Source organism: Siphateles boraxobius, unplaced genomic scaffold (assembly GCF_051911475.1).
Source record: "Siphateles boraxobius isolate OS27281-9 unplaced genomic scaffold, OSU_SipBor_1 26, whole genome shotgun sequence".
NCBI lineage: Eukaryota > Metazoa > Chordata > Actinopteri > Cypriniformes > Leuciscidae > Siphateles > Siphateles boraxobius.
The window spans coordinates 5,251,120-5,263,235 of NW_027508876.1; positions in this window are offsets into that span (position 1 = coordinate 5,251,120).

Below are 12,116 nucleotides of genomic sequence, written 5' to 3' on the forward strand. Positions count from 1 at the left end.
CGAAACATGACTAATAGTGCTTAAATTAGCAAGAACACTGATTGTGAGAAACAATAGAATGGGAATGGAAAGCAGGTGTGTACAGCGCTGAACCAGATGTTTCTGGTGTAGATCAAATGAGATGTCACTGCATACAAGAAAATATCCATATAAATGCAATGGTTGGGAAGAGAGACAGACGTCAACTATACAGACAGAGAAAGAGAGAGAGCTTTCGTCTGAAAGTTCCAGATGTTTGGACAGAGATTTTTTGCTGGTTAGTTTCGATATATGGTCTTTTTGGTTTTTACACCATGAAGGAAGTTTTATAGCTCCTTTACAGTATTTTTTACAAATATGTTTACACATTTTTTTATTTATTTAAGTCCATCTTTTGTGATACAGCCAATCAAAAATACAGGACTTTATATACCCATGTCAAAATGTTATGTTAAAACCGCCCTATATATGATTTGAGATAATTTTTCAAATGTGCGTACGTGTGATTCAGATACGAACATATGCACAAACAAATTAACATTCAAACAAAATACAAACACACATACTTCCAGATGTGAAATCTATTTCTGCATTATAGGCCATTTATAGCCTATAGATTGGCCGAAATAATTTACACATGTAGAACCAAAGTATGCACACCAAACTTTAATGCTGTGTAAACAAGGTTTTATTATTATCATTGCTTATTAGATTTCCAAATACCTGCAGTACTCCGACTCTGCCACAAGGAAAAAAGCATATACCCCTGCTTAGAACATGACTAGCTAATCACTTTTCCACATCAAAGACCTTTTTTTTTTAATCTGAACATTGCCATGGATTTAAGTGTATTCACACTATAACATCAAATATGTGCGTACAAATGTTTTTAAAATGATGCCCCAGGTGTTATGCTTTATAAGCGGTGGATTGAAAACAATTATTTTGAGATTTCTTTGTCCATATACTCAACAGTTCACATAAAGCAGAACACACAAAAACTTCTAGAAGATCTGCAAAGAAACTAATATGAAAGGACAATGAAAACCGAAAAAAAAACACAACATCAAAAACGAATACAATTTGAATACATGCACTCACAAATAATCCTGCTATGTCAATGATTAAGATGTCAGTTTACATTCTGGTCAGAAGTTTGTTTACTTTAATTTAATTACTTAATTTTGGATATATTTTTAAAGGAATACTTGGGATTAAATAAACGTTGAAAAAATGCACTTACTGTATATAAGAAGTTTATAGCGTGTCGCAAAAAAGAATGAATACTTTCACAGAATTCATGAAAGTCACCCATTTAACCCCTGCATACGAGAATAAATAAATTAATAAAACCAGTATGGCATTTGTTGGTTCACATGTATTTCATTTTGGGACAAACAAGACACAAAAACTAATTTGAAGATGCAATTATTTCAATCTGTTAAGCAGATCTCTAGATGCATACCTTTATGTTTGTAACAAGCTCAAGACACTGAAAAAGCATACACTACCTTTAAAAAAAAAAAAATGTGATGATACATGTTTCTGCTATCTCTCACACACCTCCTTATTTGTATGGCCAACTTCGTCCTCTCACACTTTCTCTCCTCCATCTCATCTCTGTTTGCTCATTAGGCTGTTTACTGAGGCATGTTAATGAAGGCCAGGAGGTCACCACGCACAAACAGAGAGAAATTCACAGTCTGCAGCTTATGAAAGCCTTTTCAGTCTCACCAACCACAAAGACCTTTCTCCCACTCAGCAACATTTTCCAATGAACTCATAGAGATGAACTTAGCGTGTTTCCTATGGAATAAATATTAGGTTTCTTTGCGCTTTTGTAATCATTACCCAGATATAACGTGATGGCACACATTTCACACGGTTTGGATTTTTGTTAGAACACTGACAAAAATGTATCCCATTATTTAAATCTAGATTTAAAAAATGAATTTGTTAACATGTAACTATTGTTTTGCCACTGGCCATGACTCTCTATCTTTAAGACATCATTATTACTATTACTATTACTCATACACAAGGTTAATGATTTCAACAAACTTCTTGGCTCTAACCCTATAAGCATTTAACTTACCACCATTTGTGCTAAGGACATGAATGGTACATAAAATCACTTGGCTTGTTGAAGACAAGTGTAGTATAGGACTGTGTCTGAAGTGTGTAATAACTCATTGGTGGAACGTCATCCTGTGATAGTGATGTGTACCGTGGAAGCTATAAAGGTTACCCGGACCAAACATAGTCAGCTTCTGAGCCTTCAGTAAGCGCTCTGTGTGAATCGTTTGTCTTATTTAGTGTTTGTCTTATTAAGAAATGAATAAGCAGCATAAAGATCTGTGATCTGTGTGTGGTCTGCTAGTCTCGAGAGACTGATTCTCTTATCAGCATGGAAACTTCTGCCTGCCAAATATGTCTCAGTGGGTCCTGCAGACTGCAGAAAGAGGCTACAGAATTTGATTTGGTTCTCGTCCGCCTCTATTCAACGGGGTCCTTCCCACAGTGGTAGGCCCGAAGCAGGCTCTGGTAATGGAACAAGAAGTAGTAACTCTCTTGGTGTAACGATTGAAGTCCAATGGAGGCAAGTGAGGTGAGAACCCAAACGCAATTTATTTACATCAATCAAACATAAAACAAAAACATGGCAAGGCATGAAAACTCAAAACTAAAGCAGGAACATGAACATAGACTAGAAAACAAGACTACAGGATCCTGGACATGGAACAATCAATACTCGACAAAGACACAGGGCAAACAAGAGTGCTTAAATACACACACTACTAATGACAAGACAAGGGACACCTGTGAACAATTTACAACAAAAAAACAATGACAACATGACACAACAGACAAGGGAAGACATGGCAGGTTCACAAGACTAAAACCAGGGGATCCCATGACAGACAAAAGACAGGAACAAGAAACAAACACACAAAACGTGACACGTGGGAAGTAGGCCATAAAACAGATTCCTCTCCCCGAGAGAGAATCCGAGTTCTACAGGTTCTTCATCGTTCTGAAGAAGGATGGGGGGTTGAGTCCGATCTTATATAGGCAACTTAAATTGTAGGGTTAAAACGCTTAAAGGGACATAAAAAGGCTCGTAGGTTTGTTTTGTATACTTGAAGTCGATAGGCTTTCCAAGTGAAACCCCATTCGTCGTCATCCGACGTAACGTCTCCGTTCCCTACTCAGGGAACAAGGGTTACATACGTAACCGAGACGTTCTTCAAATCTACAGAACAGAATATCTTAGAGACTTGGAGGTGGGGTCTTTTGACTTGGACAAGTAAGAAACCAAATAGCAACTATTCAGGACCCACCTTTCAGCCACCACTAAAAAACACTCAGAACATCTTACCAACTGAATAGTAAGGCCTTATATCTTTGTGGTGAGTTTGCAATGGCAGACACAGCTCAGATTTTCTTCACAAAGTTTAAGCCTAGTTTTTAATACAAAACTATTGTGGTCACAGTAAATGAATGGTATTGATTGATTTGCTTTAGTTATAGCTGAGAAGGAGCCAAGAATATAAATAAAATAGAGGGAAAAAAGCAATGTATTAGCATTGTTCCAAAACATGTCAGGAAGAAAGCTCTTGCCCTGAAACAATAGGCAGCTCCGGCTCTGACAAGATGCAAGATGTATGGTGTACTTTTAAAGAGCCGAGATCAAAGCCGTTCCCCTGTGAGCACTGAGGTTAATTGCCTTCAGCAGCAGGAACTGAGAGATTAAGTGTGTGTAAACAGCTGTAAATAAATTACCTTCAATATACAGCCACTAGCTGGCTACTCCGAGCACAGTATTAATTGTGCTGTTAGCATATAGCTTATATAGCTTATGTATAATCACAATATTGTGAAATATTATTACAATTTTAAATAATGGTTTTCTATTTGAATATATTTCAAAGTGTAATTTATTCATGTGATAGCGAAGCTGAATTATATAGTCGGCATGAAATGGAAGTTGCGAAACATGCACTCTTTTCTTTCCTACTGTGACATATGTGCGAGTGAAACGGCTTCTACGGAAAAAAAAAATGCCTGTCTGGAATTGATGATCATTGTGGTTTGCTATTGGTCGATCTCATGTGAGTGACAGGTTGTCCCGTCCTCGTGCTATGGATGAGATGTCGCTGCAAGAGGGAGGGGAAGTTATTTTGATTGAAGATTATGAATTTGAATTTGAATTACTTTATTATGAAAATGAAGGCCCATGAATTTATGTGCATGTATAAATAATTGAATACTGCATAATTCTAAAAAAAAACTATAATTGTTCATTTTGCTCTCATTGTGACTACCTAGCACTACCCATAACTTATACCTAAAAGTAGAGAGAAATGATGGGTGAATAACACAGAAGCACCTAACCCTGGTTGTAAGCCGAAACATGATATAAATTGTAAATTTGCCCCTAAAATCTTATTGGTTGATTGGAATGTTGTTCCAGGATTAATAAAGATGTCATATGAGACTACAGTCAAGTCAAGTCACCTTCTTTTAAATAATGATTTGTACAATACATATTGTTTCAAAGCAGCTTTACAGTGATAACAAGAAATTAATGCAACAAAGATTGTTTTGGCTTTACAGCAGCTCTAGAAGAAAGTCATTGTCTAGCTTAAGTGAGTTTTTAATTGATTAATTTCTGTTGTAAAAATTTGTTATTAACTTGGGGGCCGCTTACTCAACACCGTTTTCAACAGAAAACTTTTAATAAATTCTGGCTGTTCATTAGCCGACAACGGTTTTTGGCACAAACCGTTTGGCACTTGCAAAGTGCAAGTGCTGTGTCCAAAAGAGCCCACTCTCAAGCTTCTCGCTTTAGCAAACACCACTCAGGTTTTATAATAGATTCTGTGGTGTTATATCATATATGCACTTTATGTCACAGGAAGATTTTTCAAGCGTTCAAAATCAATACACAAAAAGTGAAGTAAATACTTTGCGGTGGAAGAACAGGCTTTGAGGACAGCCTTTTTGTCCTTTATGAACACTGGATACTATGGAAGCTTGTTTCCAATTCCGCTTTGTTTCTCTCAGAATGGCGAGAAATAAAGTCTGAATTACAAGTTATAAAGTCTGAACTGCGAGATACAAACTCGTAATAGACGTTAATCAGGGTAGCACCATATTTACATTAGGGAAGTTCAGGACTGAAAAGTGATGGATAGAATACTGACAATGGATTATACTGTCGTTTAAAGACATAGATTGTTCAGCTGGCAAAAAAATAAAAAATCAGCAGACGAAAATTATGTGATTTAGGGCCTTTAAATAGCGCATGCTATGGTAAGGACTGTAAGTCTATTCCTCACCAGTCTGAAGTTTATATCTTGTTTATATCACGTAATTGTGGGTTTAGGCCTATATCTGGCAATTTGGACTTGAAATTGCGAGTTGAACTCTTACAACTGCGAGATATTAAGACATAAACTCACAATTCTGACTTTTTTTTCTCATAATTGTGAGTTAATATTTAGCAATTCTGACTTTATTCTGACTAGCAATTCTTTTTTATACAAACTCACAATAGCGAGTTATAAAGTCAGAATTGTGAGATATAAAGTTATTTTTTATTCTTTTTTATACAAGCTTCCATAGTTTCAGTGTTTACTCTGAAATCTGACCTCTTGAACACACAGCCAGAGTTTTTCTGCATGTCAGGAGATCCCTCAGGAAGTCCAGGGGTGACACCACATCAGATAAACTGCTGCCACACAGCGGGCCGAGGGCTGAATCTTGTCCTGTGATAACCTGCACCTCACATCTGGTTTGGATTAACTGCCCCGTACGGCAATACAAGCAAAAAGCAACATATGACAGTACTGCCTGAAAACCTTCTGGAGGCGCCAGCTTATTAAAGGTCTAGGGCCTCATTTCTAAAACATGTGTACGCACAGATTTGAACTTAGAGTGTGCGTATGCTAAAATCTACGCCAACGTTCGAATTTATAAAAATGGTCTTTGACGTGGAAAAGGGTTTAGTGCGACGTCAGGGTCTAAGCAGATGTAAGCGTTTTTTCTTGTGGCAGAGAGTTGCAGTACCGCAGGTATTTGGAAATCTAAGAAATTCTTGCCGCTTGCAGTTCTCAAGTAAAGGACCCGTTAACACAAGACCGTTTTCAACTAAAAACACAAACATTTTTATGCGTTTTAGCTGTTCATTTACACGGCAACATCGTTTTGGGGGCCTGAAAACGCAAACTTTTGAAAACAATAGCATTATCGTCTCTGTGTAAACGACTAAACCATGAATTTGTGAAAATGGTGACGTCAAGTGCATGTGTATTACATGTTCAGTCTATAGGTGCATAGTGTTTCTTTACAAAGTGACATCGCTAACTACTGGTCATCTGTACACGAAAAAAGCTGAGGAAAAACATAGATTTTAGTGCATCGTTGTCGTGTAAACGTACTGTAAAGTATTTGGACGTTGACTGGTGCTCTTTTATATGTCAATTACATTAATTAGCCGTTTACAAGGCAAACATCTGAAACCATTCAGCTGCGCTCATTTGTTGTGCTTATGTTTGAGAAATGTAGGACGGTTTCAACAAAACATTTTATAAATGAGGCCCCTTCATTTTATCCCGATTTTTTCCTTATTTAAATAAATAGACTTTCAAAATGAAACTCTTTATGCCACCAGGGTGTGGGTGCTAATAGCCTGGAAGCTTGGAAGCTTGCTTCCGCTACAGAATAAAACATTTTACAATTCTGACTTTTTTTTCCTCGCAATTGCTAGTTTTTAATTCTGAGAAAAAAAGTCAGAATTGCGAGATGTAAACTTGCAAATGTGAGAAAAAAAGAAGTCAGAATTGTGAGATAAAAAGTCGCAGTCACCTTTTTTATTGGTTATTCTGTGGTGGAAACAAGATTCCATAGGGTGTTGTTTGTTCTTTTTTTCTCAAGAAATCTTTTACATCTGTTTTCTTGTTTATATTATGTGTAAAAATAAAAATATACTCGAGGCACCATTTGTGGTTCCTCACATCGTCACAGTGGCACCATTTCAAAAAGGACCTGAGGAACAAGGTTGAATCCATAAGTTCCTACAAGAACTCTAAAGATCAGGACTCTGGGATCTGCAGGATTAAAGTGTATAACTTGAGATTGAAATGTACTGTACAAACTTTCAGAACACAGGACATGCATTTAAACATTCTGCATACATCCGAGGCCATTACAAGCAGACAGTAAACTGTTGATTTAAATGATGTTGGACTTAAATCAGGGCTCACAAAGTAAATGCATTTTATCTGCAGTCACATGATAAGATAACAGCGGAACTGATGGTTTTCTATGTATAGCTGCCTGAGACAGATTGCATGACTATATAGGGAACAAATTTGCCTTGGTAAGCAGCAGCGAAGAAAGCAACTTAAAAATGAGGAAAAACCAAAGAGGAAAGCTGAGAATACTGGATGTCTTGTGAATGTAAACACTGCGACTGTCTGTCAAGAACAATTAGGAACAAGAAAAAGAACAAAGGGCAGCTTGAGAAATTAATTTCATGTATGCAGAGAGAAGGAAAACAAGCTGGAATGTTCTGCTTTTTCATCACTGAAAAGTGACAACAGTGTGTTTTTCCTGGTACTGACAACTGTACAAATCCAGCTCAGATCCATGAGCTGCCAAAGCTCAGAAAAGCTCAGTCTGTTGATGCACTTCTATTTGTAATCAGTGTCACGAGTGTCTCAGATGCGGGATTTGGTACATATGAGGCATTTGTAAATAGCACAAGTGCTTCTCTTTTTTCATGTTTGCATATTGTTGCATATATTATGACATTGGTTCAATATCACTTGAGTTATGTTTTCAACAACGTTGAATTATGTTTTCAAACTCCTCAGAACTGAATGAAAAATTTCACATGAAATATTAGAATTAAATTGAAGTTGTATTTTTACAAACTTTTTACAAACATTTTATCAATAAATAGAAGAAAATCACAGCTGAGTCCAGCACACACAATTGGGGATGAGATATTTACTTTCAAAAGCTATAAGATTAGTATGTATATTTAAGTTTATATTAATTTTAATAAAGCAATTAATCTAAATACTTATAATATTTAGATAATGAAATTAATTAGTGGCCACTGCAAAGAGAATAAGCTTTTAAAAATGATACTAAGATTAAGGTTGAGGGAACAGGTTTGTTTTGTCCTCTACTGTATCTCGGGTTTAGTTTGGACTTCCGGAGGAGACAGTGATACATGTCTTCTGGAAGTATTTCACTCGATCGGGATTCGAGTTCAGGGTGTCAACATTCAAAATATTACAAAATGTTACGGTATTACTAGCACAAAAATAAGAGTCAATTGTTATTATTATTATTTTTACCAGTGATATGCTCTTTAAAAATGATAAGGCACATGTTGTACTGAAGTTCACAGTGGCACTAGTAAGGTCACAGTGCCCCCTGTAGGCTGATATCAGTCAGTTATTCAACTCTCAAAACAAATGGTTATTCCTGTCACATCCTCTGGGAGCCCTACTACATCACAACACATCTTAAACACCCTGATGAGATGAGATGTGAAATTACATCCCCAATGACTCGAATAATCATGGCAATCTCTTTCCAGTTTATTAATAATCTACCACTACAAGTCATTATCAGTCAAATTATGTAGAATACAGATGGATGGATGGATAGATAGATAGATAGATAGATAGATAGATAGATAGATAGATAGATAGATAGATAGATAGATAGATAGATAGGTGTGTGTGTGTGTGTGTGTGTGTGTGTGTGTGTGTGTGTGTGTGTGTGTGTGTGTGTGTGTGTGTGTGTGTGTGTGTGTGTGTGTGTGTGTGTGAGAATTTCGTGGTCACTAGAGGCATGACGGTAAAACACCAGCCCTGCAATATTTACTGAAGAACCTCTTCAGATGCCACTTCACTTTATATGGCTTTATGTAACTTTTTGGGATAAATTTAGCAGCATGTTCACACTTGACAGTGCTTTATAACTTTTAGTTGGATCTACTGTTTAAAGAATACACAGAAAAGTAATGGACTTTAATATATTTTAAGTGTACTAAATTGCAACTTCATCCTTACAAATGGGTAAATGTGAAAAGTTTCAATTACATGAAAATATACTTTAGTTTACTATAATGTTTGTTAGTACATTCTGTAGTAGCAACCATATTTAATAGACAATATAATCATGAAATATACTTATAAAGAGACTGAGTCCTACTTACATGAGTCAAAAAGCACTCTAAATTTTAGCTAATTTCATTAAAGGGGCATTCGGCAACTCTTGCTATTTCTTCGCTGATTTTCACTTTTGTTGTCGCATGTTTTCTCAACGAGCTCCCCCTACAGCTGTGAGGCGTATATTTCACAACAATGTCGTAAAAAAAACTCACTTGCGGCCCCTCCTCCCCGTTTCTACCGCTGCTCATGTGCATTTGTTATTATCGGAGCCGGCCAACTTTGTCGTGTGGAGCTATGTCTACCGAGGTGAGTAATACATCATACATATTGAGGGCGGCGTGTGTGTTTATGTCGAATTGCCGTAAAGCAGTTTGTGTTTCTCGCTCGTTCTCGCTTCTCACGAGACTTCCTATTTCCAACTTACCGGGACGTTAGTCTTCATGTTGCAAGTTTGGTTTTCCGCCTGGGAACGTTGGGGGGAGCGGGGAAAGTCACCATTCTCACCAGAACAGGTTATTTAACCATCCAAATGATTTCTAAACAGTTTTATTAAGTTGAAATAGTTGCCGAATGCCCCTTTAAAGGGATAGTTGTTGTGGTTTTCAATCTTTCTGAGAAATAACTTCGCAGAGATCTTTGATGCCAGAAATAATTAGACTTTATTTTCGAACGCCGTCCCGTTCCATAGAACGGCGCTCTAACGCTCTCTGGCCCTCTGGCCTTCCAGTGCGCTCCCGAGTATCTTTTTGTTCAGAGTTATATACATACTTCTTCTTCCAAAGAAGGTAACACACCCTATAGATAGTTTTGGGTAAAGGTCTTTTACCATGTGACTTCTCAGAATAGAATTTTCTGCAGCAAACAACATTCCATTCAAGGTCTTTCACATACACAGAGGAAATCCAAAGTCACAGACAGAAGAAATAATTGTGTCCAAATATATAGCAAAATTACTTGTTTTCTAAATAATAAAATCTTCTACATTCCCTCCTCTGAGGCTTATCTAAGCCTCACTTTCACTAGTTTTTTTTTCCAGAGTGTAGTTTCAAAATCCAGCTCCCTCAGTTATGCTACCTAGTGACTCAACTGAGTCACTCATTCTCCTTTCCAATTACTGGATTAAGCCACCACACTCCGGAGGAGCACTCGAGCCAAACATCTTCTTCCATACATTTTATTTCTTTTAGTTGTTCTTTCTTTTTTGTTTAATGGAAAAAGTAAAAGAATCGAGGTCTCCTAGTCAGACAAACTGAAACATTGTTATAAGTGTGTGTATACCTTTGTTCTTGCATTGCATGTTATTGTCACAGTTATGTAGAGTATATCAAACATAAAAGTCTCTTATACTATTGAAAGTTTTCTTGCGGTGTAGATATCCTCTAGGGTCTCGCTCATCAATCATCTTCTTCGTCCTCAATTCCTCATTTAATGGGATCAACATCCAGGGTTTGTAAATATCAATTTGGTTGCCCTCTCAAATTAGTTTTCATTATCTTTTTTCCGCATTTTCATTCGCTTAATCGTGGTTTTCCAACTAGTGATCTTAATATACAAAGTATACAACAGAATAATAACCCACTTTTAATATTGCATCTCCAAAAACATCTCTAATTGAGAAAACCTTAATTTTCCAAACTTTTCATTAAGTTTTCCTTAACTTCTGCTCTTAAGTTTTTCTTGACTCAATCGCTAAATTTTCCTCCCTGCACAATATTATTTAGTAAAAGTGCAACACTGATCACCAAACATAAGTCAGTTTACTTTTTTCACATAATTGTTTTTCTCCTAATGCAGACAAAGCATTATAATAAATCTTCTGCTTATTATAGTAGTTTAATTAATTTATTATGCATTTTTGTTCTACTTGTTCCATATGACTATTAATTCAAAATATGGCTGGGTAAACATAACTATCATTTCTATCGCTTTTTATGAAAGAATATCAATTCTTAAATTCGAAGAATCCATCTTTTAGTCCGTCAATTTTAGTGAACAGAACACTTTACACCTATCTAATAAATTGCAATACATTTCGCTTACTTTCTATTTTATTACCAAATTTAAACAATAAATTCCATTTTGACCTTTTTAATCTCGCGTGTTGCTTTTCATTCTCATTGTAGCTCCTCAGTTCAAGACTAAACTAAATACATTTTTTTTTCATTTCTACTAATTTCTAAATAAACTATCATGAATAAACTAATTATGTCTCATGTAATCACTCTAACTAAGAAAGCTTCAGAGCAATGTTACATTTATCTCACAATAGTCATTCAATAAACTCATTAGACAATTAGAAAAATAACTCTAGAGAACAAGTTTTTGCACTCTTACATATTTCTTATATGTACATTTCTTTTTCTTTATATCTAACAATCTAAAAGTTTGTCTATCAACCATTTAAACCATTAGCATTATCACTTAATTATTATTAAAACTTCCTTGTGTTCGTATGCAACTTATTTTTAATTTTCAATACTTCTGTTTAGTTGACATATAATCTGACCTTATTTCTGATAGACTTCCAATGTAAGGATTACTTCTGTTAGAGATTTAATTTCTGTTCCTGTCCCTCCTCTGTTGATTTCATTGCTTTTACCCATCTATATCATGTCCACATGGTATACTGATATATGGCCTATTTTTGTCGCTATTCTTTTCTTAACTTTGTTTTTGCCACAAATTTCACAAAACTTTGCAAAAATGCCTTTTAATTTAAAATGCCTTTGCCTTTAATTTTAACTTTATTTTAAATTTTAATTTCCTTGCCTTACTCCCCCCTTTGCGCACTGGTTTAAAACCATTGCGCATCTGGACTGAGAATATTCAAAAGTATTCATTGGTTCGACAATCTGTCCTTCATGTGAAATGCCAAATATCTATTTTTGACCCCCCTCTGGTGCCATTTAGATTGTTCATAAGGTTCTGTTTGTTATTGGA